At 45.1% G+C, this 24,662-nt stretch overlaps 2 pseudogenes; one reads left to right on the top strand and one right to left on the bottom strand.

Moving 5' to 3' along the window:
- The window catches only part of LOC110502043, a 49,287-nt pseudogene extending 33,118 nt beyond the window's left edge, over positions 1-16,169 (top strand).
- A 1,563-nt stretch (positions 16,170-17,732) lies between these two features.
- On the bottom strand, positions 17,733-23,830 carry LOC110502042 (annotated as a pseudogene).
- Between the last annotated feature and the right edge of the window lie 832 nt (positions 23,831-24,662).

The following is a 24,662-nucleotide window of genomic DNA, read 5'->3' as shown; positions in this document are numbered from 1 at the left end:
GTATTCAGACCCTTCGCAACGAGACTCGAAATTGAGCTCAGAAGCATCCTGTTTCCATTGATCATCCTTGAGATATTTCTACAACTTGGAGTTCACCTGTGGTAAATTCAATTGATTGGACATTATTTGGAAAGGCACACACCTGCCTGTATAAGGTCCCACAGTTGACAGTGCATGTCAGAGCACAAACCAAGCCATGAGGTCAAAAGGAATTGTCCGTAGAGCTCTGAGACAGGATTGTGTCGAGGCACAGATCTGGGGAAGAGTACCAAAAAATCCCTCCAGCATTGAAGGTCCCCCAGAACACAGTGGCCTCCATCATTCTTGAATGGAAGAAGTTTTGAAACACCAAGACTCTTCCTGGAGCTGACCACCCAGGCAAACTGAGCAGCCAGGGGAGAACGGCCTTGGTCAGGAAGGTGACCAACAACCCGATGGTCACTCTGAAAGAGCGCTAGAGTTCCTCTGTGGAGATGAGAGAACCTTCCAGAAGGACAACCATCTCTGCAGCTTTCCACCAATCAGGCCTTTATTGTAGAGTGGCCAGACGGAAGCCAACCCTCAGTAAAAGGCACATGACAGCTCGCTTGCAGTTTGCCAAATGGCAACAAAATAATCTCAGACCATGGTGGTGACAGCAGCATGCTGTGGGGATGTTTTTCAGTGACAGGTACTGAGAGACTAGTCAGGATTGAGGGAAAGATGAACGGAGCAAAGTACAGAGAGGTCCTTGATGAAAGCCTGCTCCAGAGCACTCAGGACCTCCGGCTGGGGGTGAAGGTTCACCTTATAACAGGATAACGACCCTAAGCACACAGCCAAGACAACGCAGGTGTGGTTTCGGGACAAGCCTCTGAATATCCTTGAGTTGCCCAGCCAGAGCCCGGACTTGAACCCGATCAAACATCTCTGAAGAGACCGGAAAATAGCTGTGCAGCAACGCTCCTCATCCAACCTGACAGAGCTTGAGAGGATCTGCAGAGAAGAAAGGGAGAAACTTCCCAAATGCAGGTATGCCAAGCGTCATACCCAAAAAGACTCGAGGCTGTAATCATTGCCAAAGGTGCTTCAACACAGTACTGCGTAAATTGTCTGAATGCTTATGTAAATGTGATATTTCAGTTTTTTTATATATAAATTAGCAAACATTTCTAAAAGCCAATTTTTGCTTTGTCATTATGGGGTATTGTGTGTAGATTGATGATTTTTTAAATTACATTTTAGAATAAGGCTGTATCATAACTTAATGTGAAAGTCAAGGGGTCTCAATACTTTCTGAAGGCACCGTATAGCAAACGTATTCCCAGTGCAGTTTCACTTTGACTGCTATACAAACTCTGTGTATTGCATTTTTCTTTTGCCTCTGGGAGTTTCCTGTACAGTGTGTAGAGCGGTAAGAATAGTCTGCCTCGCGTTGAAGAGGTGGTTTTATGTCTGTTGCATTTCCTGGCCATCAAGCTGTCCATATAATCAAGGAGGACTTTTACAGAATTGCAGGTACAGTAGGCTGTGGTCAATGGAATTCCAACAATGACATCACCAGAGGTGCAATAAAAGTGAAAGTGTTGTTTCTAATCAGCCATGTGTGTGAGCTAGGCCTATTAGACATTGGAATTGTGTCACTTCACTTGGCCAAGCTCTGTCTGAAATTTTCTGCCAGGTTCTCTCTGTTTTTTTTCCCAACGGTGGATGATTTACTTTTTGTTGGTTAAATACGTGAACATATTCATTGTGTTTTTTCAGTTGTTTCTTGTTCTCGATAGAGCCCAATATCTTTTAACTCCACATCTATCTTTTTTTCTGTCATCGACATGAGGACTTTTTTCAATGTTACGTGCACGCGCCATTTGACAGGTCATCTGCGCTTTGCTTAGCCTATTAATTTAATCGAGAAGCAGCCGCTCTGGAGCCAAGACTCCCTCATCTGGTTAAGACAAGATGGATATGTTCAGGAAATCCTGAATTTGTTCAACCATCTTTCTGGAATACCCATCTGGTGTCCTATGGAGCTGTGTGTGTGTGTGTGTGTGTGTGTGTGTGCGTGCGTGCGCACACCAGCGCTCGTCCAATCCCAACAGTCGATGTTGCTAATCCCTCAATCCCCAGAATATGATGTTCTCTGCTTACGTATATTAAATACTCTGGTGTACACAGATCACAATAGACTTTGCATCAGATGGCGAACAACAGATTCTGGAGGAAATCCTGTGAAGACATCTTTTTTTCTATTGACTTTAAAAACAAATGCCAAATGGCACTAGCATGTTAGATCAGTAAAACAAATGTTTTCCTAATCTGTTCAACTCTGAGTGGTTGTTTTGGACGCAGTACCGGGTCCAGCGTGTTTGGGTGGAACCCCACCATTCCAAAAATGTTTTCTAGAAAATATAAAGTGACATATCATTTGAAAGCTGCAGGACTTTTCTTTAAAAATCTCACTCATATCTTACTGCTGGCAATGTCATGATAGGAAAAGGGAATGGTAAAAGAAGTTTGGAGTTTCTTCAACTGTCTGGGTCTTGTATACAGTACCAGTCAAAAGTTTGGACACACCGACTCATTCCAGGGTTTTTCTTAAGTTTTACTATTTGAAGACATGAAAACTATGAAATAACACATTTTGGCCTGTTGTATCTCAGGCTCTGCAGTAGTCACATTATCCTTTATTAGAATCCCACAGTTCTTACCTTTTCTCTCAGTACTAAGCATGTGTTTGTAGAACTTATAGTTTTGAAACCAAAATGTATGTTATGAGAGTAGTATACAATATTGTGCGTCATTTGGAAAATGCCATCAGAGTTTAAGATGTTTTATCCTGACTTAATGATCTGATCGTGTGTGCCTGTCTTTAATGCTCTGTAAACAGGTTCAGAAAGGGTATGAATCTTGTGCCTGGTGGTTTTAATCCTCCATATACACCATATCCATTCCGTATTTGACTAGTCTGATGAAGATAAGCCATAGAGCCTGTAGTTTTACACTGAACTCTGACTTCCAGTATATTTGGTTACATTGGTTTACTTCATGGTCTGCTCTTCACCTGGTATTAGAAATGTACTGTAAAATGGTTAATTACATGACAATAACTTATGAATGACTTAATATCCTCAACCTATCCAGTTGTTTCATCAGTACATTAGGGTAGCCCTATGACACTAACCATAACCCCCCTCGTTTGTCCTGTGCCATGGTAGGATTTGTGTACTTCTAATCTCACCCCTCTATTTCCTCTCCCTGTGCCCACAGGAAGGAGTGGAGGTGAGGGTGACACGCATCTTTAACACCTTTGGCTCCCAGATGCACATGAACGATGGCCGCGTGGTCAGAAACTTCATACTGCAGGCTCTACAGGGAGAGGCCCTCACCGTACGTCCACTACTACTAGCACGGTTACTATCTCGCTCACTCTCACTTTTCCTCTGACGCTACTGGTCCCTCACCGATATTTCTGCTCTCACACACTCTACCCTTTTTAGTGTTACTATCACTTCTCAACAACTCGCTCACTCTCACTCATTTTTTTCTGGGCAGTCTGACAGATGGACAGACTGACTTGAATCTCTCTCCCTCCCTCTATGATTCAGCATCTACTACTTTTCTCTGCACATGGTGGACATGACAAAAACATTCTTATTAAGTTTCATTTCACCTTATTTTTTATAGGTGTATGGTAGCGGATCCCAGACGAGGGCTTTCCAATATGTGAGCTAAGCCTGACTGAACACACTTCACACCATGCCTGGGTTCATGTGTATTTCCATTGGAAGTAGGCTACTTGAAAGTATTTTCAATCATTTCCTAGAAGTAGCCTACTATTTGCAAGTATTTTCAAATATTTATTTCAAATACAGTACCTGAGTTGAATGCATGTGAGTATTTTCAGATACATGCCAATACTTTCCAACTATATTTCCACATACAGTACATTCCAATATTCAACTACTTGTCTTTTCAAATGAAAAAAAAATATCTGAATACTTCGAAATGTATGTTAAAGTAATTTAAATATTTGAAATGGTATTTGAACGTTTCACACACACACATTGTTCGTCTCTAATTTGCTCTCCATTTCTGCTCTCCGTTTGTGTCTGTGAATCTCTGCATGCTGTTTCTGTGAATGTATTTGACAGATTGCATAAGAATTGTTTATTCAAGTTCTGTATTTAGTGGATAAAGGCGGAAGACAGACTGCCCACTGAGTAGCTTAAAGGGCACTTTCTCTTGAAGAAACAAAATGTTGCTCAGTAGAAAAGGGTGTTTGTCTGTAAGGGAAAAATTGTGGCAGTATGTGTTAGTGTTATTTTATTATGTGCTCTATAGGCCCAGACCTTTAAGCATGCTCTCTCCTCTAAGGAAGTGTTGGATAACCATGGAGGGAATCATCCCCAAGCTTTGATGGGCTTATTAATGCTTTCTAGGAATGAAGGTCAAGGTATTTCTAACGCAGACCCGGCCTTGGGTGGAGGGGCGTAGGGGTCTGGATATGCCGACGTAGTAACGCTCGCAAGAATCTGGAGGCAATGGACATGCGGCTGGCTGGTCATGTGAGCTCTGGCCACGAGTGTTTGGAGGGGAAAAAATAAGTTAGATTTGCTTTACTTACAAAGGTCATGGAATACAATACTAACACCCCCGCTATCTCTCTCTTTTCATCACAAATACACCACCTCATCCACATCCTCAGTCTTCAAAGAGGTTTTGCCGATTGCTGTGCTTGTGTGTGAGAATGATTTTGGGGGGATAATTTAATTAGGCCTGCTTTCATCGACGGTGCCATCTGATCATCTCACAACACAACACACACACACATGCAGAGGCAGATGGGTATTTGAAGCTCTCCTATCTCCTCTGAGCAAACATTACCTGGAACCTGAATGGCTTTAATTAGGCTTGCATAAACAGTGGGGGAGCTAGGACCTTCACGTGACCTCTCTTCTAAGTTTCCTCTTCTCTCATCCACTTCCTAAGACTTTGCTAAATTACTTCCATAGTCTGTGAATCAGCACATTTTGTGGATTTGGTCGGAACCAACCAAAACTCGATCTACCCTCTTGAGTTCCGTTCACAGGTCAAGACACAGGTTGATATTTTATTCCTCTAAAATAACACAGGAACTGCACTAAATAGCCTTAACATTTTTTAAAAAGGGATGCAGCAATTGTTCAAAAGGTGTTATTGAATAAAATGACCATCAAAATCAGTCATGTTCCATCTTTTGGAAAAGCATGATATAGTCACCCACCGTTACTACACATGACTGACTTTCCTCACAGACCTACCTTATCTTACCACAGACTTACCTCATACACTTACCACAGACTTACCCCATACACATAATTCACAGACTTAACTCACAGACCTATCTCATAAACATGCCTCACAGACTTACCCCACTCAGACATACACTATAAACTCAGCAAAAAAAGAAACATCCCTTTTTCAAGACCCTTTTCTTTCAAAGATAATTCTTAAAAATCCAAATATCTTCATTGTAAAGGGTTTAAACACTGTTTCCCATGAACAATGACTGAACATGCACCTGTGGAACGGTCGTTAAGACACTAACAGCTTACAGACGGTAAGCAATTAAGGCCACAGTTATGAAAACTCAGGACACTAAAGAGGTCTTTCTACTGACTCTGAAAAATACCAAAAGAAAGATGCCCAGGGTCTCTGCTCATCTCCGTGAACTTGCCTTAGGCATGCTGCAAGTAGGAATGAGGACTGTAGATGTGGCCACGGCAATAAATTGCAATGTCTGTACTGTGAGACGCCTAAGACAGCGCCACAGGGAGACAGGACGGACAGCTGATCGTCCTCACAGTGGCAGACCACGTGGAACAATACCTGCACAGGATCGGTACATCCGAACATCACACCTGCGGGACAGGTACAGGATGGCAACACCAGGAATGCTCAGACTGTCTGCAATAGGCTGAGAGAGGCTGGACTGCGGGCTTGTAGGCCTATTGTAAGGCAGGTCCTCACCAGACATCACCGGCAACAACGTTGTCTATGGGCACAAACCCACCGTCGCTGGACCAGAAAGGACTGGCAAAAAGTGCTCTTCACTGATGAGTGGCGGTTTTGTCTCATCATGGGTGATGGTTGGATTTGCGCTTATCTTCGAAGGAATAAGCGTTACACCGAGGACTGTAGTATGGAGCGGGATCAATTTGGAGGTGGAGGGTCCGTCATAGTCTGGGGCGGTGTGTCACAGCATCTCAACGCTGTGAGTTACAGGGAAGACATCCTTCTCCCTCATGTGGTAGCCTTCCTGCAGGCTCATCCTGATATGACCCTCCAGCATGACAATGCTACCAGCCATACGGCCCGTTCTGTTCGTGATTTCCTGCAAGACAGGAATGTCAGTGTTCTGCCATGGCCAGCGAAGAGCCCGGATCTCAATCCCATTGAGCATGTCTGGGACCTGTTGGATCGGAAGGTGAGGGCTAGGGCCATTCCCCCCAGAAATGTCTGGGAACTTGCAGGTGCCTTGGTGGAAGAGTGGGGTAACATCTCTCAGCAAGAACTGGCACATCTGGTGCAGTCCATGAGGAGGAGATGCACTGCAGTACTTAATGCAGCCGGTGGCCACACCAGATACTGACTGTTACTTTTGATTTTGACCCCCCCCCCCCCCTTTGTTCAGGGACACATCCAATTTCTGTTAGTCACATGTCTGTGGAACTTGTTCATTTATGTCTCAGTTGTTGAGTCTTGTTATGTTCATACAAATATTTACACATGTTAAGTTGAAAATAAATGCATTTGACAGAGAGGATGTTTCTTTTTTTGCTTGCGCAGTGCCAAGCGTCGGCTGGAATGGTGTAAAGCTTGCCGCCATTGGACTCTGGAGCAGTGGAAACGCTTTCTCTTGAGTGATGAATTACTGTTCACCATCTTTCAGGCTGATGGATGAATCTGGGTTTGGCGGATGCCAGGAGAACACTACTTGCCCCAATGGTCCAGCACCTCTTCAACCTCAGGAGGCTGAAGAAATTTGGCTTGTCACCAAAAACACTCACAAACTTTTACAGATGCACAATCGAGAGCATCCTGTCGGGCTGTATATGCCGCCTGGAACGGCAACTGCTCCGCCCACAACTGTAAGGCTCTCCAGAGGGTGGTGAGGTCTGCACAACGCATCACCGGGGGCAAACTACCTTCCCTCCTGGACACCTACACCACCCGATGTCACAGGAAGGCCAAAAAGATCATCAAGGACAATAACCACCCGAGCCACTGCCTGTTCACCCCGTTATCCTCCAGAAGGCGAGGTCAGTAGAGGTGCATCAAAGCTGGGACCGAGAGACTGAAAAGCAGCTTCTATCTCAAGGCCATCAGACTGTTAAATCACTGTTAAATCACTAACATTGAGTGGCTGCTGCCAACATACTGACTCAAAACTTTAGCCACTTTAATAATAAAAAAATTGGATGTAATAAATGTATCACTCGTCACTTTGTACAATGCCACTTTAAATAATGTTTACATACCCTACATTACCCATCCCCTATGTATATACTGTACTCTATACCATCTACTGCATCTTGCCTATGCCGTTCGGCCATCGCTCATCCATATATTTCTATGTACATATTCTTATTAATTCCTTTGTTGTTGTGAAATTGTTAGATGACTTGTTAGATATTACTGCATGGTCGGAACTAAAAGCACAAGCATTTCGCTACACTCGCATTAACATCTGCTAACCATGTGTATGTGACCAATAAAATTTGATTTGATTTGCATAGTGCCAACTGTAATGTTTGTTGATTTTCATGGTTCGGGCTCCTTAGTTCTAGTGAAGAGAAATCTTAACGCAACAGCATACAATGACATTGCAGAGGTTCCAACTTTGTTGCAACAGTTTGGGGAAGGACCTTTCCTGTTTCAGCATGTCAATGCCCCTGTGCACAAAGCGAGGTCCATACAGAAATGTTTTTTGTTGAGATCGGTGTGGAAGAACTTGACTGGCCTGCACAGAACCCTGACCTCAACTCCATCAAACACCTTTCGGGATTGAACGGCTACTGAGCCTATCCCACGTTGAGGACATCATCACCACCTCCTCTCTGTCTAGCAGTAAGTCAAGACAGCAGACCTCTCATCACTTTCCAGGGTGCATTTCACCCACACGGCCGAGGCCTCAGAGGGCCGGAGGGAGACAACGACAACTCCGATACTTTAGCACCTGACCGAGCTGATTCGGTTGAGGTGATGTCACTCATATCTCTTCTCAGTGGAACAATTGACACCCTGAGAAATTGAGGGGGAGATGTGGACCTTTTTATATGATTATGCCAATGGAATGGAATGGGCACTCTTTTTCTCATGGCACACTTTCTTTTATTTATTTTTGTGGACTGTCTCTGTCTCTCCTCTCTCTAGTCTGCTGTCTTGTTGCTTTAAGGCCAGTTTTTCTTGCAGGAGTAAACTAAAGAGTGACTTGACAGTGTAATCCATGAATGTTGTCTTGCCCTCTAGCCCTGCTTAGTTTAACTGTGATCTGTGGGGAAATGTTTTCTCATCAATACAGGTGCTTACAGCATTGTCTGTGTATTTCATCAATGAACCCGAAGGTATTCATCTGTTGAAGCGTTTTTTTTGGTTTAATCTGAATTCATGCCTCCAGCGTAGTTCTGTTATTATTTTGTCTTTATTTATAGGGCCTCAGTCTCTCGGTTAGTTACAACTGCCCTGTAGGAAACACTTTGAATAATAACACAGGAGCGATTTGCAAATTATTTTAGCATCATTTCTTTCTTTGTTGGAATCTGTTTTATATTGCCAATTTGGTATTTTGCTCAGTACAAACTTCCAGACACAATCGCACAGGAAAAAAAAGATTTTGTCAGCGAGCTCTCAAGCTTTAGTGTGGTAATGGGGAAAGAATATACAAGATAGTAGGAGTTTGAGTTGCTCCAAAAGGAAGATAATAATCCAAACAAAATAAAAGGAGAGACAAATACATTTAGTTGGAAATACAATAAGTGGACATGTCTTGGTACGTCTTCATTCAAACTAACAGCACAATGATTCAGCAGTTAGGCTTGGGCTTGTGACATTAGTATGAGGGATTTAGAATATTTCTCTCTGAGGTAATTTAGTTTGGAGGACATGACAGAACGAGTGATCCAGACTTTGTTACCCTGTCCTCTTTGGGGTAAACTGATGTCATCTTGTGGAGGTGGATGATGTTGAGAGGGAGAGAGGAAACGACAACGCCTTTCCCTCGTCTCTTTTCTGGTAAAAGAAAGAAGAAAGAAAGAACAACTGTGGAGAAAAAGGTCTATATTGATGGATGGCTGGTGAGAAGGGAGCCAGTTGTATTCTCTTCCCAGTAGGAGCATAGTGGTTGTTAGTGACTCAGCCTGGTGAACTTCAGTGGCATTAACACAAAGGTCACGACACTACATTTCTCTTTATGCAGCAAGCTACAGGGACCTCACGCTGCTGATCACAGTGGCCAAGACACACACGTGCAAGCAGACGCATGCACAGACGGACACACTCACACGCTCGCGCTCATGCTTCCAGGCACGGGCACACACTCTCTTGCGCACAAACACACACAGGCACACTAGACCTTGTCTCTGCAGCTAGCCCAACCTTGTCTTTGAAGTCATTTAGAAATTGATTGTAGATCAATGTGCAGAAGCAGTAAGTTAAAAACGTTGTAATGTAGGTGACTCTAGATTCAATCCAATTGTTTCATCATGTTAGACTCTTCTTTAAAACCTGTTTGTGAGAACAACACCGGAGGCATTCAGCATTAGCAATAGGGCTGGGAATTGTCAGGGACCTCACGATACGATATTATCATGATACTTAGGCGCCGATACGATATGTATTGCGATTCTCACGATTCTATATGTATTGCGTTTGGATGCTGTGATTTCACTGCGACTCGATGTTCCAAACATGTTGTTCAGCACACGTCTGCTGCAGTTGGATGAGAACGAGTTCTGATCAGTCATGGAAATAAAAGCATCGCTGTAAACAAATTGTCTCTCTATTTAAGAAGATGGAGGACAAGCTATGAAGGAAAGGTACTGGAGTTTTTGTTCAGGTACAGCCAACTAGCGCAAAAATAACATTGCGATATTGTCAAAACGATATGATATATCGTAAAAAAGAATGTCCAGATGTGTAACTGTGTAAATGTTTCCCCGTGACTAATTCCCAACATCACTTGTAGACTCGGAGACAAACGTAGGGAAGGAGAAATCGACAAACGTAGATTCTTTAGTGGAGTTTGGTTCAGTTTGGTGTACCTGGAGGGGATGCATGGTTTTAGACAGCCTCAAATTCATTCACCATTGATATAATGGGAGTGTTAAAATGTTCGCTGCATTAGGTCTGGTTTTGATCCTCCTTCCGGCTACAAGGTGTGCATATTGTGAGCCTGGTTTCCAGACAGTACTTCTCTGGCCCTGGGATAAATAAGCAGACAAAGGTAAATGTTGTTTTGCTAGATTGTTGCTGGCTGGGTTTTAATCTCCTGTCGACAAAGACTGTGTTCCCTGACTTCTAATTCCACCCAAAGCCTCTTCAGTGCTATAGGGACTGCCCACCAACTCGCTTTTCTAACTGACAGACGAGACATGCTGTGTTTGGCCGCTTGTGATATATTAACCTAGCCTTGGGGGCTTACACACACACACACACACGCTCCCACTTTACGATACTGTAGTAGAATACACACGTGTGCTCTCCCTTTCTCTCTCTCTCTCTTTCACACATATTGACATTTATAGAACCCCACATGCAAGCATTCACTCTTCTCATCCGCATGGTCCTTTGGTCTTCCTTTCCTCTGTGTGTCTTTGTGTTGTGTTGGATCTCTCTGATGGACGTGTCTGTCTGTATATTATCTGTGTGATGTTAGCTTCTCTGTTCCATCCTGTTTTATATCTCTCAGTAGAACTTCACAAACCAGGCTAATAACTCTGGCTTTAATGGTGTTCCGTACAACCCTCAGAGGTTGGCAAAGATGTCCACATTAAAGTTGGTTGAAAGCCGTTGTAGTGAGCGCTGCCTTTTCCCCAATGTGTTAGTTGTGAGAGTTTGTGTGTGTGTGTGTGTGTGTGTGTGTGTGTGTGTGTGTGTGTGTGTGTGTGTGTGTGTGTGTGTGTGTGTGTGTGTGTGTGTGTGTGTGTGTGTGTGTGTGTGTGTGTGTGTGTGTGTGTGTGTGTGTGTGTGTGTGTGTGTGTGTGTGTGTGTGTGTGTGTGTGTGTGCGCCATCAATGGCAACCCAATTTTAACCCATCAATATGCTCTCTCCCTCCACCTTCTCCATCCCATCCCTCTCTGAATCCCTAGATGGTATATAAGCCCTGGCTGTGCGAGAGAGAGAGAGAGAGAGAGAGAGAGCATGTACGTGCTTGCACCAGTGTGTTGGAGTGAGTTTGTGTTAATAGAATGCGAGCCTAGGAGATTCACAATGTGTTATGGAGTGCCGTAATAAACCTCTGACTTGCTTCCCCTCGTACACTCAGCTCATCCTGTGACTCTTCTGGCACAACAGCCAGTGGACTGCTTTGTTGATGGACCACTGAAGCCCCAGATACCAGACCCAAACACCAGACCCAGACCTAGATAGGCTCTCTGACCCGTGAGAGCTGAGGGGAGAAGATGTCAGCAACTTAGTTTAAAGATAATACATGACTCCTGTGGACACACAATAACAAACACACACTATAATCAGAGATTAGCTGTCTGCATCTAGACAGAGAGAGAGATAGAGACAAACTCCTCAGTATGGTGAAACAGCATCACAGCTCTACCAGGCCTCCTCACACCACAACGATGTCTGACGCTATGATAAACCGCTGTGTCTGGAGCAGGGGAGGGAGTAGCCTAATGAATAAAGGAAATTATTGATGCAGGGGAGGGGAGGAGGGGAAATGAGAGGTCAGCATTCTCAATTCATATGCAAACCAGGGTCCTTAACAAGCCGTGCCTAATGCGCTCATGAGTCTTAATTACTCTGAGACGTGTTAACCCCGCATTGGTTTCCACTTCTGTCTCATCCATTCAAATGTGACAATTTCCTAATCACCAGTCTGTTCAGGATCATCAGCACACATGCCTTGTCCACACACTCATTCACTCACACACACACACACACAAGGTAATGGAGAGCATTTCTTCTGAGTCAAAATGGTTGTAGTAATCAATATGTGTGATCCATGCAAAGAGACAGGGACTAACCAGGTCCCAGGGGAAGAGACAGGGACTATCCAGACCAGGTCCCAGGGAAAGAGATAGGGACTATCCAGACCAGGTCCCAGGGAAAGAGATAGGGACTATCCAGACCAGGTCCCAGGGAAAGAGATAGGGACTATCCAGACCAGGTCCCAGGGGAAGAGACAGGGGCAACGTAGACCAGGTCCCAGGGGAAGAGACAGGGGCTACGTAGACCAGGTCCCAGGGGAAGAGACAGGGGCTACGTAGACCAGGTCCCAGGGGAAAAGACAGGTCCCAGGGGAAGAGACAGGGGCTATGTAGACCAGGTCCCAGGGGAAGAGACAGGTGCTATGTAGACCAGGTCCCAGGGGAAGAGACAGGGGCTATGTAGACCAGGTCCCAGGGGAAGAGACAGGGGCTATGTAGGCCAGGTCCCAGGGGAAGAGACAGGGGCTATGTAGACCAGGTCCCAGGGAAAGAGACAGGGGCTACGTAGACCAGGTCCCCGGGGAAGAGACAGGGACTATGTAGACCAGGTCCCAGGGGAAGAGACAGGGGCTACGTAGACCAGGTCCCAGGGGAAGAGACAGGGGCTACGTAGACCAGGTCCCAGGGAAAGAGACAGGGGCTATGTAGACCAGGTACCAGGGGAATAGACAGGGGCTACGTAGACCAGGTCCCAGGGGAATAGACAGGGGCTATGTAGACCAGGTCCCAGGGGAAGAGACAGGGGCTATGTAGACCAGGTCCCAGGGGAAGAGACAGGGGCTATGTAGACCAGGTCCCAGGGGAAGAGACAGGGGCTATGTAGACCAGGTCCCAGGGAAAGAGACAGGGGCTACGTAGACCAGGTCCCAGGGGAAGAGACAGGGGCTACGTAGACCAGGTCCCAGGGAAAGAGACATGGGCTATCCTGACCAGGTCCCAGGGGAAGAGACAGGGGCTACGTAGACCAGGTCCCAGGGAAAGGGACAGGGGCTATCCTGACCAGGTCCCAGGGGAAGAGACAGGGGCTATGTAGACCAGGTCCCAGGGAAAGAGACAGGGGCTACGTAGACCAGGTCCCAGGGGAAGAGACAGGGGCTATCCTGACCAGGTCCCAGGGGAAGAGACAGGGGCTACGTAGACCAGGTCCCAGGGAAAGAGACAGGGGCTATCCTGACCAGGTCCCAGGGAAAGAGACAGGGGCTACGTAGACCAGGTCCCAGGGAAAGAGACAGGGGCTATCCTGACCAGGTCCCAGGGAAAGAGACAGGGGCTATGTAGACCAGGTCCCAGGGAAAGAGACAGGGGCTATGTAGACCAGGTCCCAGGGGAAGAGACAGGGGCTACGTAGACCAGGTCCCAGGGGAAGAGACAGGGGATACGTAGACCAGGTCCCAGGGGAAGAGACAGGGGCTACGTAGACCAGTGTATATATAGGTAGTCATCTTAGCTCCATGGCAGTTGGTGTAACATTTGTTCTGAGTGTGTTCTCTGCTGCCCGTCTGTGTTCACTCGCACAGCCTGATGATATGAATCTCTCTGTCTCTCATGTCAAAGCAAATGGATGATGATTAGTAAAAAGAAAAAATACACTAACATATCTGACTACTGTTGTATTAGTCATACTGTGAGCTGTGTAGCTATTCAGACGGTTCTCTATAGTACCTGTCAGGCAATGGATGTTACAGAATGGTAGCTATTCAGCCACTTCACTCTGACATAATGTTTAGAGATGTGACAGTAGCAGGAGAGGTCTTGTAGAAAGAGACTTGCTGACGTACATTATTGAAACAGACACACCAGGGTTGTGCTCTGACCAACCAAATTGTTGTGCTTTGACACTGGGAGGTCGGTGTGCAGCACTCCACTAAATTGCTTTTGAAAGGGTGTGTGCACTTTCATCTTTCTGTGTGTGTGTGTGTGTGTGTGTGTATGTGTGTGTGTTTGCATCTTCTTGTGTTTGTGTTGATTTTCTGTGCTGATTCATGTAATCTGCCTGTAGGGGAACCCAGAAGAACACACCATATTGGAGTTTGCTGAGCTCATCAGGAGTCTGGTGGGTGAGTGTCAGATCAACAGACAAGCCCTCTGCAACAACGCTTTTCCTTATCCTTCCCCTTGCTCCTTATCTTTCTTACTTTTTCTCTTTCAAGCTTTCTTCCTCTCTCTGAAAATATAATAGATTGCTGCTGTTCTAGGTTGGACTTGTACCTAACTGTACCCTTCTCTACCTCCCACTTTTCTCCACACACAATCACACTCACACACAGTGAGCCGCAGTCAGATCCAGTTCCTTCCAGAGGGGCAGGACGACCCTCAGAGGCGACGGCCCGACATCCCCAAAGCCAAGATGATGCTAGGCTGGGAACCTGTGGTCAGTACATAAGCACACATGCCAACGACCACACCGGGTTCCACTCCTGTCCACTAAAAACAAGAAGAAGCGACTCCATTGGTCACGTGATCACCAACACTGGACAATTGAGGAGTGGAAAAACATTGCCTGGAACATGAAGGTGAGTTCAGTCTACTTGAGTGGCCTATGGAGTCCCCAGACCTCAACCCAATAGAGCATCTTTGGGATGAAATGGAACGGGCTGTTCCCAGCATGAATGTACCGCCGTCCAATCTGCAGCAACTGTGTGATGCCATCGCGTCAGCATGGACCAACATCCCTGTGGAACATTTGCAACACCAGGTAGAATGCCCCAAATAATTCAGGTTGTTCTGGAGGCAAAGGGGGTACCGACCCAGTACTTGATGGGTATACCTAATAAACTGTCTGGTGAGTGTATAATACCACTCAATATTGAAACATGCCTGTCACTCACTCTCACCAGTGATTCACCATTTACTCAATGCACTGCTGTCACATCACACTTCCCAGAGAGGTTGAGGGGTGGTGCATTATGGGGGATGTAGTTTCACACTGTCTGGGGGTTGGATATAGGGGATCCCCAGGTGATGTTCTTTGAGACTACTATGATTGTTTGTGTTTTAAGTGCACTTGGATGTGGGGGGCACACAGGCATGCAATCGAGCACACAGACATGCAATCTCCATAGACAAACATTGGCTGTATAATGGCCTTACTGAAGAGCTCAGTGACTTTCAATGTGGCACCGTCATAGGATGCCACCTTTCCAACAAGTCAGTTCGTAACATTTCTGCCCTGCTACTGTAGATCTGCCCCAGTCACCTGTGCTGTTACTGTGAAGTGCTGTTACTGTGAAGTGGAAACGTGAAGTGGTAGGCCACACAAGCTCACAGAATGGGAGCGCCGAATGCTGAAGCTCGTAGTGCGTAAAACTCATCTGTCCTTTTTTGCAAAACTCACTATCAATCAATCCAATTTTGTTTTTCACATGCGCTGAATACAACAGGTGTAGACCTTACAGTGAAATGCTTATTACAAGCCCTTAACCAACAATGCAGTTTTAAGGAAAAAAATGTTAAAGTATTTACTAAAATAAACTGAAGTAGACAATTGACTGGCCCCATCGAACACTTTTGGGATGAATTGGAACGGCAGTTCTAATCGGCCAACATCAGTGTCCGACCTCACTAATGTTCTTGTGGCTGAATGGAAGCATGTCCCCACCACAATGTTTCCGACATCTAATAGAAAGCCTTCCCAGAAGAGTGGAAGCTGTTATAGAAGCAGAGGGGAAACCAACTCCATATTAATGGCCATGATTTTAGAATGAGATGTTTGACGAGCAGGTGTCCACATACTTTTGGTCATGTAGTGTATGTGTCTATGTATGTGTGTGTTCATGTGTATGTTACTGTGTTGCCAGGTACCGTTGGAGGAAGGCCTGAACAAGACCATCCAGTACTTCAGCCGGGAGCTGGAGCACCAGGCTAACAACCAGTACATCTTCAAGCACAAGGGGGGTCAAGGTTCACGTCATCCCCAAAGGCTGCTGGGTCACTGTAGGACTCAGGACTCTCCTCCTCAGAGGAGTGAAGACAAAGACAACATATAAATGTCCTGTATCTTCTGTTGTTTTTTGCTGTGACGTTTGTGACATGAGAACTCAAACTGTCCCACCATAGAGACACTACCGTGGGAGATTTATTTTCAGGCAGATAGACTTGCCTGAATGAAAGAATAGGAATCACAAACATGACAACGATCAGAATCCAGTCTTGCACTCTGGGGTCATTAGATTAGTGTTAGGCTGGGGAGATGTGGGAGAAGGAGTTTGTAGCGGAGAGGGATATACATTGGGGTTAGTAGAGGAGGAGAGGAGGTTGATTGGGGTTAGTAGAGGAGGAGAGGGAGGTTCATTGGGGTTAGAGGAGGAGAGGGAGGTTCATTGGGGTTAGAGGAGGACAGGGAGGTTCATTGGGGTTAGTAGAGGAGGAGAGGGAGGTTCATTGGGGTTAGTAGAGGAGGAGAAGGAGGTTCATTGGGGTTAGTAGAAAAGGAGAAGGAGGTTCATCGGGGTTAGTAGAGGAGGAGAGGGAGGTTGATTGGGGTTAGTAGAGGAGGAGATGGAGGTTCATTGGGGTTAGTAGAGGAGGAGAGGGAGGTTCATTGGGGTTAGAGGAGGAGAGGGAGGTTCATTGGGGTTAGTAGAGGAGGAGAAGGAGGTTCATTGGGGTTAGTAGAAAAGGAGAAGGAGGTTCATCGGGGTTAGTAGAGGAGAAGAGGGAGGTTGATTGGGGTTAGTAGAGGAGGAGATGGAGGTTCATTGGGGTTAGTAGAGGAGGAGAGGGAGGTTCATTGGGGTTAGTAGAAAAGGAGAAGGAGGTTCATTGGGTTAGTAGAGGAGGAGAGGGAGGTTGATTGGAATTAGTAGAGGAGGAGAGGGAGGTTCATTAGGGTTAGTAGAGGAGGAGGTTCATTGGGGTTAGTAGAGGAGGAGAGGGAGGTTGATTGGGGTTAGTAGAGGAGGAGAGGGAGGTTGATTGGGGTTAGTAGAGGAGGAGAGGGAGGTTAATTGGGCTTAGTAGAGGAGGAGGTTCATTGGGGTTAGTAGAGGAGGAGAGGGAGGTTGATTGGGGTTAGTAGAGGAGGAGAGGGAGGTTCATTGGGGTTAGTAGAGGAGGAAAGGGAGGTTCATTGGGGTTAGAGGAGGAGAGGGAGGTTCATTGGGGTTAGAGGAGGAGAGGGAGGTTCATTGGGGGTAGTAGAGGAGGAGAGGGGGGTTCATTGGGGTTAGTAGAGGAGGAGAAGGAGGTTCATTGGGGTTAGTAGAAAAGGAGAAGGAGGTTCATCGGGGTTAGTAGAGGAGTAGAGGGAGGTTGATTGGGGTTAGTAGAGGAGGAGAGGGAGATTCATTGGGGTTAGTAGAAAAGGAGAAGGAGGTTAATCGGGGTTAGTAGCGGAGGAGAGGGAGGTTGATTGGGATTAGTAGAGGAGGAGAGGGAGGTTCATTAGGGTTAGTAGAGGAGGAGGTTGATTGGGGTTAGTAGAGGAGGAGAGGGAGGTTGATTGGGGTTAGTAGAGGAGGAGAGGGAGGTTCATTGGGGTTAGTAGAGGAGGAGAGGGAGGTTCATTGGGGTTATGGTAGTAGGTGTAAGGTAGAGGTTGCTGTTAGAGGTAGGGGAGATAAAGAGAGAAGTTCAGTTTGGGGAGTGAGACTGCGAGCCTGTGGAGTTAGTAGTAGTCATAGTTGACATTGGCTCCATGACGGTGTGCCCCTCTGTCTCTAGATCCGATGGGAGATTTCTCGTCATAATGGTGCTGACGACCCTGATCGTTGGACTGTGTGTGGTCCATTCAGTAGGACAGGTCCATCTCCAGTGTCTGGGGAGGGAAAGAACACAACGACCTACAGTTGGGGTCGGGAGTTTACATACACTTAGGTTGGAGTCATTAAAACTAGTTTTTCAACCACTCCACAAATTTCGATAGTAAACTATAGTTTTGCCAAGTCACATGACACAAGTAATTTTCCCAACAATTGTTTACAGACAGATTATTCACTGTATCACAATTCCAGTGGGTCAGAAGTTTACATACACTAAGTTGACTGCCTTTAACAGGTTGGAAAATTCCAGAAAGTGATGTCATGGCTTTAAACAATTCTGATAGGCTAATTGGCATAATTTGAGTCAATTGGAGATGTATCTGTGGATGTATTTTAAGGCCTACCTTTAAACTCAGTGCCTCTTTGCTTGACATCATGGGACAATCAAAAGAAATCAGCCAAGACCTCAGAAAAAAAATTGAAGACCTCCACAAGTCTGGTTCATCCTTGGGAGCAATTTCCAAACGCCTGAAGGTACCACGTTCATCTGTACAAACAATAGTACGGAAGTATAAACACCATGGAACCACACAGCTGTCATATTGCTCAGGAAGGAGACACGTTCTGTCTCCTAGAGATGAATGTACTTTGGTGCGAAAAGTGCAAATCAACAACAGCAAATGACCTTGTGAAGATGCTGGAGGAAACAGGTACAAAATGATCTATATCCACAGTAAAAACGAGTCCGATATTGACATAACGTGAAAGGCCACTTAGCAACGAAGAAGCCACTGCTCCAAAACTACTATAAAAAAGCCAGACTACGGTTTGCAACTGCACATGGGGACAAAGATCGCAAAAATAAACTGTTTGGCCATAATGACCATTGTTATGTTTAGAGGTTTAAAGGGGGAGGCTTGTAAGCCGAAGAACACCATCCCACCGTGAGGAGCAGGGGTGGCAGCATCATGTTGTGAGGGTGCTTTGCTGCAGGAGGGACTGGTGCGCTTCACAAAATAGATGGCATCATGAGGAAATAAAATTATGTGGATATATTGAAGCAACATCTCAAGACATCAGTCAGGAAGGAATAGCTTGGTCGCAAATGAGTCTTCCAAATGGACAATGACCCCAAGCATACTTCCAAAGTTGTGGCAAAATGGCTTAAAGACAACAAAGTCAAGGTATTGGAGTGGCCATCACAAAGCCCTGACCTCAATCCCAAAGAAAATTTGTGGTCAGAACTGAAAAAGCATGTGCGAACAAGGAGGCCTTCAAACCTGACTCAGTTACACCAGCTGTGTCAGGAGGAATGGGCCAAAACTCACCCAACTTATTGTGGGAAGCTTGTAGAAGGCTACCTGAAACATTTGACCCAAGTTAAACAATTTAAAGGAATTGTCACCAAATACTAATTGAGTGTATGTAAACTTCTGACCCACTGGGAATGTGATGAAAGAAATTAAATCTGAAATAAATCATTCTCTCTACTATTAGTCTGACATTTCACATTCTTAAAATAAAGTGGTGATCCTAACTGACCTAAGACAGGGAATTTTTACTAGGATTAAATGTCAGGAATTGTGAAACACTGAGTTTAAATGTATTTGGCTGAGGTGTATGTAAACTTCTGACTTCAACTGTAGTTAGAACGCAACCTCAACTCAAAAGATCATAAACATTGGAAAGGCGCCAGTGGTGAAAATACTCAGCCTTTTAGAGGGTTAAGCAATTAACTTGTTTCTCATACCCATCAGATCCTTTCAGATCTACTAGAGGGCTTAGTGGGTAAGACACTATGGGGTGGATTTGGGATTCAGCAGATGTTGAGGAGATGACTCAAAGAAGATGGCTGGTACACTATGTATAGACCAACATTGTTTAAATTGCCAAGGCTGTCGGAGCCAACAGCCAGAGAGGCAAGTCCAGGGAACAGGAAATGACACATTCACAGGAAGACATTAAAGCAATCCTACCAACTGACTTACAGGAGCTTTCAAGCAAGGGGCCTGGCACGGTTTCTATACTGCAGTTTAACTAGCGCCTGAAAGACAATTTCTATACACGGTCACATAGAGAAGTCAGATTTGAACATTTCTAATAAGATACTTTAGTCATCACCTTTGTGCACAAAACATCCATTGAATTATTCAAATGATTGTCACTAAGGCAGACTTATTTTTCATCACTCACATCCGAAGATATAACCACTTTATATGAAATATGTCTGCTATGTTTTTGGATGACGTGATGATGTCGTCGCTGCTCCCTGTGCGCTAGTGTGCATGTGATGTTGCTCCAGTCTTCCCAGTGCTGTCAACTGTCTGCAAAACTGAGGAGGAAACAACTTTCTCCATCATTTCTTACTTTAATCCTAACATCTTTTTCTCAATTCCTACCTCTCTCAGGGACAGCCTCAGACCCCCCCCCCCCCCCCCCCAATTTGGAAAGTATTCAGACCCCTTCCCTTTTTCCACATTTTGTTACGTTACAGCCTTATTCTAAAATTATTTTAAAAAATGGATCCTCAACAATCTACACACAATACCCCATAATAACAAAATTAATACAGGTTTTTAGAATTGTTTTGCAAAAAAATAAAATAAACATACCTTATTTACATAAGTATTCAGACTCTTTGCCCTGAGACTCGAAATTGAGCTCAGGCATCCTGTTATCATTGATAGTCCTTGAGATGTTTATACAACTTGATTGGAGTCCACGTGGTAAATGCAATTGATTGGACATGATTTGAAAGTCACACACCTGTCTGTATAAGGTCCCACAGTTGACAGTGCATGTCAGAGCAAAAACCATATCCAGTTGAAGACACTTTCAGTAGAGCTCCGAGTCAGGATTGTGTCGAGGCACAGATCTTGGGAAGTGTACCAAAACATTTCTGCAGCATTGAAGGTCCCCAAGAACACAGTGGCCTCCATCATTCTTAAATAGAAGGAATTTGGAACACCAAGACTCTTCCTAGAGCTGGCCGCCCGGCCAAACTGAGCAATCAGGGGAGAAGGGCCTTGGTCAGAGAGGTGTCAGAGATGATCACTCTGACGAAGCCTCAGTGTTCCTCTGTGGAGATGAGAGAACCTTCCAGAAGGACAACCATCTCTGCAGCACTCCACCAATCAGGCCTTTATGGTAGTGTGGCCAGAATGACACATGACAGCCCACTTGGAGTTTGCAAAAAGGCACCTAAAGGACTCAGACCATGAGAAACAAGATGCTCTGGTCTGATGAAACCAAGATTGAACTCTTTGGCCTGAATGTCAACGTCTGGAGGAAACCTGGCACCATCCTTAAGGTGAAGCATGGTGGTGGCAGCATCATGCTGTGGCGATGTTATTCAGCGGCAGGGTCTGGGAGACTAGTCAGGATCGAGGAAGAACACAATCGAACATCTCTGGAGAGACCTGAAAATAGCTGAGCAGCGACGCTCCCCATCCAATCTGACAGAGCTTGAGAGGATCTGCAGAGAAGAACGACCATTGTGTCGTCGGCAAACTTAATGACGGTGTTGGAGTCGTGATTGCAGCAGAGATTTTGCGCCAGCCTGTCACTTCTTGGTCAAAAGCACTCAATGGTCTCAGCATTCAAACTTTTATGTTTAGTGTGGTATAGTGTGATGTGAGCATAATTCAATATAATTCCAATGCAAGAACCAAAATGATGCCCCTGGGTATAGTTTCATCATAGAAATAAATACATTCTAGATGGTTTTTTTTGGTAGGCTATTGGTTTTCGTGGTTGTTAATGGAACTGTACGTATTGGAAACGTGATTACGGTAGGCTGGTATTGCTTAATTGATTACGTGGGTCAAGTTTGATCCACAGAAGTGTATTGTGCCATATCACAAGGTGTTGCTGAGCAGCATGGTTTTCCATGTTTGAAGCGGGCCTATAGGCCTACTTGTTTGGAAAGACAGCTGTGCATGGCTGCATCTCACTGTAGTAGCCTGCAGGCTATGTTTTGGTTATTTGGATCTCCATTTGCCTTTTGTTTACTGTTAATGTATCTCGCCTAAATATAGATTGTGTCACGCCGATCTGATATTGTATTTACTAGGCCTACTGGGTACCGTTGTTTTGTTCTGTTCCTATTCATTTGTTCGCATTCGCAGTTGTGTCAGTATTCTAAGCCAAACTACTACTCAGCATTTTTGTTTGCATGCATGAATAACTAGGCTACCACTTTCAGCATTTAGTTTGCATTATTTTGGTAAGATGGCTGTGTGTATGGAATCATTCACATAGGATGTTTGTAATAGGTGAATTACCCTATCTTGAATCCTATATTCATTACCAAAATGGCCATGCTTTAGTGTTTAGGGCGCTGTCCATTGTGCTGATACAGTACAGCGGAAATAGGCTACATATTATCACTTCAAAGGCACTCAATGGTCTCGGAGTCTCTGCATTTTAACTATGTTTTATTGTGGTATAGCGTGATATAAGCGTAATTCAATATCATTCCAATGCAAGAACCCCCAAAAAATGTACACTGCCCCCTTAGTTACTTTATCCTGGTGCCGGGCCTGTCTACACCCATGGCAAAATGTATGGAATTGCAGGAAATTAACTTCAAAACAACAAAAATTCTCTCTGCCATCAAGAGGGGGGCCACTAAAATGTTTTGCAGAAAGTTGGGGGGCCCCCAACTGAATATCGCTTAGGGCCCCATATTGAATATTGAATTATGCTCTCTCATTTCCCCCACTCTGTCTTTTTCTCTGACTTGTTTTTGCCAAAGCTTTTCTCCTTGGTCCTGGTGTTTCTTAAAATCTCCATCGAAACCATTGATCTGGAAGAAACATAGCAAGAGAGAAGAGAAAGCTTGAGAATGTTTGCGTGTGTGTATGCGCGTGCATGTGTGTGTATTCAAAGTGTTTCAGGCCCAGTGATGTCCATAGTGTTGGAGGATAATTATCTCTCCTTTGAAAAGAGTCTCTGGGTCCTGCTGTGACAGAATCATCCTTCTGCTCTTATCTAGTCTGATAACGATTACAAATTAGGCTGGGCATTATCCCTTCCTCCCTTCCTCTATCTATCAATGTTATTATAATGTACAATCATGCTAAAGGATTATTTTTACCCTGTCCCATACTGTATCTAGCGCCAGGAGTTTTTCCAACCTTGAGACCTGACTAGGATGAACTCCCTGTCATGGCTATAGCCTATGACAATGGCCCATAGTAGAGCCTGTAGTTTTTCATAGTCAGGTCCCAGGGACAGAATAAACTCAAGGTCCTACCCCATCCAACCCTACTGTCCCCACTCACTGTCTCATCAAAGCTCATGTACGTGAACTGCATGATCCACTGCTGCACGTCTGGCCTGCGGCGGTCCCAGATGTTCCTCTCGGGCCTTCGTAGCTTGGCCAGGAACTCTTTGGCCTTGGCGGGAGCGACTGCCACTCCAGACTTAGAGGGAGTGCTACTGTTACCCACCACTGGGGAGAGGCGGAGAGGAGACATGTAAAGGGAGTAGAATGTCAAGTGTTCACAGTGTATAATGTGTGTACGCCAAAGCGTTCTGCAAATATTACCATTTGTTTTCTTCTGGACTTTGTGCTTTCTTCACTTTCCCTAAGTAACCCAGATACCTGATAAAACTTCCTAAAACATATCACCAACCTTCCAACTCGAGGTTCTTCACTATATTAATTAACATGTCAGTGTAGCAGATGTTACTGCAGAGGTTGTGTTCATCTATGTTCTGTTCCCTTCTGTATGCATTATCTAGTGGAGTAGAAGGTGTGGGGGGGGGGGGGGGGGGGCAGAGCGAGACAGAAGGAGAGTTGAAAGAAAGACTTGAATAAGAAGAGAGCAAGAGAGAGAGGGAGACAAAAAGAAGAGAGAAAGAGTTATCTCACCTGTGAGGGCCAGGAGTGTGAGCAGGGCAGTGAGCTCCACCAGCCTCTGATAAAGCCGCTGAGAAGCCATGATGTCCCCTTCGCGGTCGATGGTCGTTTACCCGAAAATCCAACCCACAGAAACGGGCCTGTCTGAAGTAGTTGTTTTTTTTCTTCTCTCAATTGAATGTTCATGTGTGCCTGGGGTACTTTTCCATCCAGTAAGTACAGTAGCAGCAGAGAGAGAGAGAGAGGGAGAGAGAGAGAGAGAGAGAGAGAGAGAGAGAGAGAGAGAGAGAGAGAGAGAGAGAGAGAGAGAGAGAGAGAGAGAGAGAGAGAGAGAGAGAGAGAGAGAGAGAGAGAGAGAGAGAGAGAGAGAGAGAGAGAGAGAGAGAGAGAGAGAGAGAGAGAGAGAGAGAGAGAGAGAAATATTAACTGTATAAATGTTGTCCTCCATACACAGTTTATACCAAAGGTGAACTTTCAAACCTGAGCCAATGATAAACCTCTGATCCTTGATGTGTGGCACATGGTAAATTGACGATTCATATCCCCGTCACTAAGAACAGTCCAGTGATTTGACAGAACTGACAGGTGATAGCTGAGTTAAAATTGATACTGTGGTGGTGGAATGAGTGAGGGAACTGCACTGTGGAAGTGAGTCTGACTGTTAGAGCTGAAATCAATCAGTAGCGTGGAAGGTCAGTGTTATAGCGTGATTTATAACATTCTACAATGCAGATCTTCTGCGCTGCAGATTGAATCCAGCCCCTAGGGTTGTATTGATAGGTAGCCTACCTCGGAAAGCTGTCTTAGGCTGCATTTATACAGGCAGCTCAATTCTGTTCTTTTTTTTCAGCTCTTTGGCCTATAATTGGCAAAATATCAGAATTGGGCTGCCTATGTAAATGTAGCCAGAAAGA

The sequence above is a fragment of the Oncorhynchus mykiss genome, chromosome 22, assembly GCF_013265735.2.
Source record: "Oncorhynchus mykiss isolate Arlee chromosome 22, USDA_OmykA_1.1, whole genome shotgun sequence".
Lineage (NCBI taxonomy): Eukaryota > Metazoa > Chordata > Actinopteri > Salmoniformes > Salmonidae > Oncorhynchus > Oncorhynchus mykiss.
The sequence above is the reverse complement of the archived record's forward strand: the minus strand, read 5'-3'. Positions and strand labels throughout refer to the sequence as shown.